Genomic DNA, 7,975 nt, shown 5'->3' with positions numbered 1-7,975 from the left:
ACAGCTCTGGCCAAAGCCAAACAACAAAGCCAATTGGGCTGATTCAGACCTATTTATGCTTAGGTCCAGAGCATTTTGGATTAGCCCATTTCACTCCCAGAGTGGAATGACACAAGTCTGAACCACTTGGGATTGAACTGAAAACAACAAATAAGCAGGAAAAGGCTGGACCATGTGCCTCCAACATATAAGGAAGGTGCCAATGTCATATAATGTGGAGGAAGAGGTAGGGAGCTGGCCTGTGCTTAATGAAAGATGTTGCAATTCAGGGCATGAATTTCACCAGAAGTGTCCTAGTACTGCTTATGGAAAGAGACTTATAAGCTATATGTTCAATCTCCTCAAGTATTTCTTTGTTTTGTGTTAGTAGCAGATTGTGTAAGACCTGTGGTGGGTAGTTTTCGGTCTTGCTGAATGTTTATTTTCTTTTTGTCTTATTGAATAGCTTAGCTATTTTTTTTTGTCTTTCTTCTTGTTGTTGTTGTTCTGTGCCTTTACGTTGTTTCCGATTTATATTGACTCTAAGGGATTTTCTTGGCCAGTTTTGTTCAGAGAGGTTTACCATTGCCTTCCCCTAAGGCTGAGAGCATGTGACTTGCCCATGATCACCCAGTGGCTTTCATGGACAAGAGGTCTCCAGAGTTGTAGTCCAACACTGAAACCACTACACCATGCTGTTATTTATTTAATGAATCTCGCTGTGTGGTTGCCCCCACCCCAATCTCCCTTGTTACTGTTGTTGTTACATGGATGTTAGATAGAAGCCAGGAAATCTGACTCATCATAAAAAATGCAGAGGTTTTTTTGGGGGGGGACCTTTTAGAGGTGGGGAGGCAATCCCAGAATTGCTACCTGCCTTCACTCTCAAGTCACCTGTCAAGTTATGGTCATCCCATGAATGTCATAGGGTATTCTTAGGCAAGGCCTTCACTATAGGCAGCAAATGGGCTGTAGTAAATGATACTGCAACACCAGCAGCCGGATGCAGCATTTAAGAGGCCCCACAAATAGTCCTGTACCAAAAAGAAAAGGCAAAGCAATCAGACCACATGGGCAAGAACTGAGGAGCAGTAACAAAGGGGAATGATGGTGGCAATTTTCAGTCTGTCTTAACCACCAAAGGCTTAGGTAAGTGACACTAGAGAAATGAGGAGGGTGGAATATGAGGTCATAAGAGGAAAATTTTCAGTGCCACTCCACTTCACTCAAGGGCTTGCGGGATCAACAGAGGGATCTGACCACTTGGGCTGCTGGTAATAAATAAATAAAGCATGCTCTCACAGGGCAGGGCTGTTGATGACTAGGTGTCTTGGAGGTCTCTCATTTAGAGAGTCACCATACTTTGCAGCTGGCTCGACTACAATTATCAACAGTGACACCAAATGTTACAAGGCTATGGGAGGGGGATTTATGGTAACTTTGGGTTTCCCAACACAGGTCAATGGAAAAGTACTAATGATGTGTGTATGTGTGTTGTGTACCTTCAAGTCTTTGGTGTCCCTATGGTGAACCTATGATGGGGCTTTCTTGGCAAGATTTATTCAGAGGAAGTTTGCCATTGTGTTCCCCTAAGGCTGAGAGTATGTGATTTGTCAAAGGTCACCTAGTGGATTTGTGGCTGAGATGAGACTCAAATCCTGGTATCCAGAGTCATAGTCCAAACTCAAAGCACTACACCAGATTTCCAAATCCCAATGCAGATTTTAACTCCAGCTCAGTATGGATTGATCTGATCCAAATGAAGCCCTGATGCAAATCATTGGATCATGCTCTGAACTAAATCCAGAAGGGTTTCTGGTGCACTTTTCCCAAAGCAACAGGGATCCACTCTCACAATGTCTTCAGATGTCTCACAATGTCTTTAAATCACATGCTGCAGCCAATCTGTTAATGGGGCAGGTTACAGAGACCATACTGCACACCTGTTAAAACAGCTCCTCTCACTGCCAGTTTGTTTCTGGAACACAATTCACAATGCTGGTTATGACCTATAAAACCCTATATGGCTCAGGTCCAGGCTATTTGGCAGACCATATTTCCCTGTATGAAACTGCTCTGGCTCTGAGATCATCAGGAGAGGCATTTCTCTCAGGCCCACCACCACTGTTGCAAGTATGGTTGGTGGTGACATGAGAGACAGTGGCTGCTCCTAGACTTTAAAACCCTCATCTCATAGAAACCAGAATGGGCTCCTCTTTGCAGAAGGAAAATTTCTTTTCTGGGACAAAATTTTTATTTGGGGAGCTATGCCTTCATTTTGCACTCCTTTATCGCTGCACTCATGAGGGACCTACTAGGGTTCTGCATTTTCCATTGGTCTAAGCTTCCCCATGTTCTTGTGCAGAAATTGTTTGTTTGTTTATTGTTTTTATTGTTAATAATTTATTATTATTAATTATTTATTGTTCTGTACCTTCAAGATTTCTGACTTATGGTGACCCTAAGGTGAATTTATCACAGGGGATTTTTTTTTACATATTTCTTCAGAAGGGGTTTAACATTGCCATCCTCTGAGGCTGAGAGTGTGATGTGTTCAAAGTCACCTAGTGGGTCTCCATGGCCAACCTGGGATTCAAACCCTGGTTGCCACTGTCCAATGCTCAAACCACTACACCATCCTTAAAATATGAATGTTTATGGTATCCCTTTATGCAGTGTTTAACTGTTCTTCAAAAGGAGTTAAAGGTATCATAGCAACAAAAAAGAATACAGGTGTCATTTTTATACAGGTGACACTAATTTTAAATGTCAAGTTTCCCATTTTTGCCTGTAGCAGAAATATTGGTGGCATTTTTTCTGTAAATCTATTTGATCCATAGGGATTCAGATTGGCTTCGTAGATTCCCATTTAACTGGTATAGTAATAATTTTACCAGCTACTGCTATTATTGGGAGTTTTTTCAAGTACACCTGAGTCAATTACATCCTGTCTGCTCCTGGTCAAAATCACACCATCAAGAAAACTTGAACAGAAAGGCAAAACCCAGTTTCCTTTTGAAATACAAACCTTGGAAACATTACCTTTTTGAAGTACAATTCCCAGAATCCTCAAGCCTGGATAATCACTGCTTATCTTGGCAGTGTGTGTGTGTATGTGTGTTTGTGTGTGTAGGAGCTATAATCCAAGAAAAATGACATTTCTAATTTTGAATAATTTATGGAGTTCACAGAGGTCCTGGCTACCCATCAGATCTGTGATTGTCTTTTTCATTAATATATAACACAGTCAACAAAAGATGAATCTAGCAAATGGTTCCAGTAATTAAGCATGACCTAAGAAGGTAACCAGGCTAAGCCAGAGCAGAATACAAGTCTCTCTAGCTATAAACAGAGAAGAAGGAGGTGGCACCAAAAATGTTCCTCAGCCTAAATTACTGATTTATATTATATTGTATGTGTGTGTGTGCGCGCGCGCGCGCTCGTGTGTGCCTTCAAGTTACCTGTCGACTTAGGGGGTGTTCCCACTTGCGATTTACAATGCTTTAAAATACACCGGTATCTGTTAAATCGATTCAAAATAACCCTGGTATTATCCCACGTTCCGAATCGCTTTTTTTTCTTCGTTCTCATTTACCAACTGATTCACTTTAAGTGATCCTCTTTCGTTCCTATTCAAATAAAACGGTGTATATATAAACCGGTTTTAGCCTTCATTCCCACTCACCATTTTGGGGCTGTCAATCAAAGCAACGTCATCATAACATCACTTTTAAATTTCGCGGTTTGTTATAAATGAGTCAATGAGGAGGCGCTTAAAGTGCCGAGTCCTGCAATTATTCGTGGGGAAGGATGGTTGAGGGAGAGAAAACTGCCTCCCCAAAGCACTTCTGCTGCCTTGGAAAAAGACCCCAGGCTGGGGGAGGCTGCAGGCAAAGCGAATTTAGGGAAAGCTGCTTCCAGAGGAACTATGGGATGGGAGCACTCTTCCCAAAGATTCTCTTTCCAGGGTTGGAGGAGAAGGCCTTTGGGAAAGAGAGATGGAAAGGCTCTATTCGCCCCCTCCCTAGGGACTCCCCGAATGCTGTGCATCCTCCCTCTCCTCCGTTACAAATGGTGTTCAATGATATATACACACACACACATCCAGGGTTTCCTGTGTCTCCCCAGATTGGGAAGAGAGATGGAAAAGGCTCTATTTCCCCAGACCGTTACAAATGGGCTCTCCCCACACAGAGAGGGGAGGTTGCAATCCACCGGGGGAAGCCTTTGGCAGATGCAGCAGGCGCTTGAGCGGCCAGGACTTCAGGCGCTTAAAGCGCTGAAGAGATTAAGCACCTGTAAACCATTAAAATAAAAAATTAAAAAAAATCCTTATCTCTTATTGAAAGACCAGGAGGCACCTATGAGTCCTGCAATTATTCGTGAGGAAGGATGGTTGAGGGAGAGAAAACTGCCTCCCCAAAGCACTTCTGCTGCCTTGGAAGAAAGACCCCAGGCTGGGGGAGGCTGCAGGCAAAGCCCTCCAAAGAGCTCAGAGATCAATGGAGGAGGCTGCAGGCAAAGCGAATTTAGGGAAAGCTGCTTCCAGAGGAACTATGGGATGGGTTTTGCAGGACAGCATCCCCTCTTCATGTCTCCCAAGACAGCCAGGGAGAATCCCTTCAGACAGCCCAGAGATCAATGAAGGAGGCTGCTGGAAAAGCAGGGAGGGAGCACTCTTCCCAAAGATAGCTGTGCATCCTCCCTCTCCTCCGTTACAAATGGTGTTCAATGATATATATACACACACACACATCCAGGGTTTCCTGTGTCTCCCCAGATTGGGAAAGAGAGATGGAAAGGCTCTATTTCCCCAGAGATTGCTGTGCATCCTGCCTCTCCTCCGTTACAAATGGGCTCTCACCACACAGAGGGGAGGTTGCAATCCACCGGGGAAGCCTTTAAGAGTCCTTTGGCAGATGCAGGTGCTTGAGTGGCTGGGACTTCAGGTGCTTAAAGCACTGAAGAGATTAAGCACCTGTAAACCATTACAATAAAAAATAAAAAAATCCTTATCTCTTATTGAAAGACCACAATGGACAAAGGGGTGAGGGAAGCAAAGATGGCGACAGCCACGACGGATGGGGGCAGAAAGGCCGACTCCCCCAAGCCAGCCCATCGCGCTCCGCTCCTCCCATCCAGCTAGCCCGATTTCTGAGGCTGATTGTTCCTATTTAAATAACCCGATTCCTAGCTCGAATCAAGGAAAAAATGTTGGTTCGACCCTTCTATTTTTTTAACACGGGTTATACGCCTTTAACACGGATCAAATTAAAATCCGATTGACGATTCGCATTTTAGTGGGAACAATTGCAGGTTGCTCTAGAACTGTTCTAGAGTTAATTTGGTTTCTAATAGGAACAATGTACCTTGGGTTCGATTTGTAACACGGAATATAAGCCAATGGGAACACGCCCTCTGAGTTTGCTTAGGCAAGGAATACCCAGATGTGGTTTTGCCAGTTCCTTCCTCTGAAAAATAGCATACAGCACCTGGTATTCCTAAAGGTCTCCCAGTGAAGTAGAGCTGACCCTCTTAGCTTCCAAGATCAGCTGGGATCTGGTGCCATTAGGGTATTTAGGCATGGTTTTGTGTACATATTACTGAATATTGCTCCAACTGCTAGCCTTGTCCTTAGTTGTAGTTAGGGGTTCCCAGATCCATCAGCAGTGAATCTGCTCCAAGTTGTAACTTGAATAGTAAAGCAGCTATCCAAGGTGATGAACTTATTTTGGTGATAAGGTTCAGCGCTTTGAATAACTCCTTTAGCATCTGAAATATAACCCAAAGCAGATTCATCACCCCACTAACATGTGAGCCAACAGTTGCTACTGCTTGTCCTTCTCCCAGAGCTTGAAAAGACCCCCTTTTTGAACCACAGTACCTAAAATCCCTCAGCCAGCATGGCCACCAGGCCTTCTGTCACAGTGTCACCATGATGGAGGCAGTCAGTCAGACAGACATTTTTATTGTTATTAGGGCTGCCAAGTAAAATAAGGAACAGGGTTCCTGTCCCTTTAATAGTTGTGTAGAAGAGGGAATTTCAGCAGGTGACGCTTGCATGACAAAATTTTAATCCAGGTTCAGTTCTGGTGCTCAAAATGCATTAATTCCAACTAAATGGATAATAAATAGGTAAGGAATATAATGGCTAATAAGCCAGTATTCATAAGGCACTATAAATTATTAAAGAATATATTCACTTGTGTCACAAATTTAAACCAAACTATCCTACATGGCTAAGATTTATTATACAGGCTCTTTGCAATGGCCACAGTGTAGATTTTCCTTCCTCTCCAGTGAATTTCTAAAAGATAACACAATAATGTTTTGTGGGTAGATAACAATGAGTTTTAAAAATAGTATTCCTTTTATTTTAAGATTATGCTTCTCTTTACAAAGTTAGCAGGAGAAACACAAATGATAGCACAAGGTCACTGTTAAACTTGTTATGAGGAAATTATACTTGGTAATGATTTGAACTTTGAAAAAAAAATCCATTTTCCATTTCAGAAATGAGAAGTCTATTGCTTCTTACATTTAATTTGTTTCAAGATAGCCTAGAAATTGTATGAGTTTTCTGCCAGCATATTTTTAAAAAACCTATTTTTATTAACAGGTAATTGCAAAAGCAACAAGAGATGTTTCTAAAGAGCTGAAGAGCTGGAGGAAAAAAACATATCCTAACATACATTTGAATAAAGATTACATCTGAACAGGCTTCTACACTATTCAGGACACTGTCACCTTCTGAGGCTGAGCAAAAGAGATGGCCAGCGAGTGAAATCTCTTATTTTAGCCTTTTTAAAATGTGCTTCTCAGAGCACTTTTGTTGTCTACCATACATCTACAGAGGAAAAGACAGGACACCACACCTCCACAGACATAAGAAACAAACTTGCCAAGCATATTTTTAAAGAGTCTGCATACTTGGTTTAGATATCAAGCAGTCTCTGTGGCCTTGAGAATTCAGGAAGCTGTTCTTGTGGCTTTTGGATCCCAGAGGATAAAAGGTAAAGCAGATGTTGCATGAGACATCTGTAGTTATTGGATTCACTAAATATCCTTTCTTTGCTGCCTGGTAGGGAGAGCCACAGTACTAGAGGAAGATAGGCCTAACTTTACTCATCATGCTGAATTCCCATTTCAATGGGAGATACATTGTATGCTATGAGATACAAGGGGAATATATGCATATGTCAATTTTCTCCCTCTGTGCTTTTCTTCCATAACTAATAGTAGCTAGGGGAGGTTTGGAGTGGGTTTTTGGTAAATGTGTCAGAAAGGGGCAAAGACTTAGATGAGAGCTATGAAACCTGTGGCCCTCAAGATATTCTTGAATTCCATCAGCCCCTGCTTACCTGACCAATTTCAGGGGATGATGGGACTAGCAGCTCATGGATCTCGGGAGAGCTACAAGACGAGATTGGATTTCTGCAACGCACTCTACATGGGGCAACCCTTATACCAAACCCGGAAGCTACAAATGGTACAGAATATGGCAGCCAGGCTGGTCACTGGAACTTCCAGGGCCAGCCATATTACACCGATGCTTAAAGACTTGCATTGGCTGCCTATTCGCTTCCGGGCACAATATAAGGTGTTGGTAATGACCTATAAAGCCCTAAATGGCTTGGGCCCAGGATACCTGAAGGACTGCCTCTCCCCGTACATTCCGTCCCGCACCCTCAGAACATCTGGGCAGCAACTACTTAGGGTGCCAGGGGCTAGGTTGACCTCTACCACGAGGAAGACTTTTTCCATCGCCGCCCCGGCCCTTTAGAACACGCTGCCCACAGAGCTCCGCTCGGCCACCTCCCTGGCCCAATTTAGAAAGCACCTAAAAACCTTTCTATTTCAGATGGCATTCCCCGACCAAAGTCCAGTGGGCCTCCCTTCCTCTTCTGTGGCAAAGAGGACTGGCTAACGGGGGTTTTATTCTGTTTTATTTTGCTGCTGTGTAATTGTTTTAACCTGAATGTATATGTTGTGTTTT

The sequence above is a fragment of the Sceloporus undulatus genome, chromosome 3, assembly GCF_019175285.1.
Source record: "Sceloporus undulatus isolate JIND9_A2432 ecotype Alabama chromosome 3, SceUnd_v1.1, whole genome shotgun sequence".
NCBI classification, from domain to species: Eukaryota; Metazoa; Chordata; class Lepidosauria; order Squamata; family Phrynosomatidae; genus Sceloporus; species Sceloporus undulatus.
Note: the sequence above shows the minus strand (reverse complement) of the source record.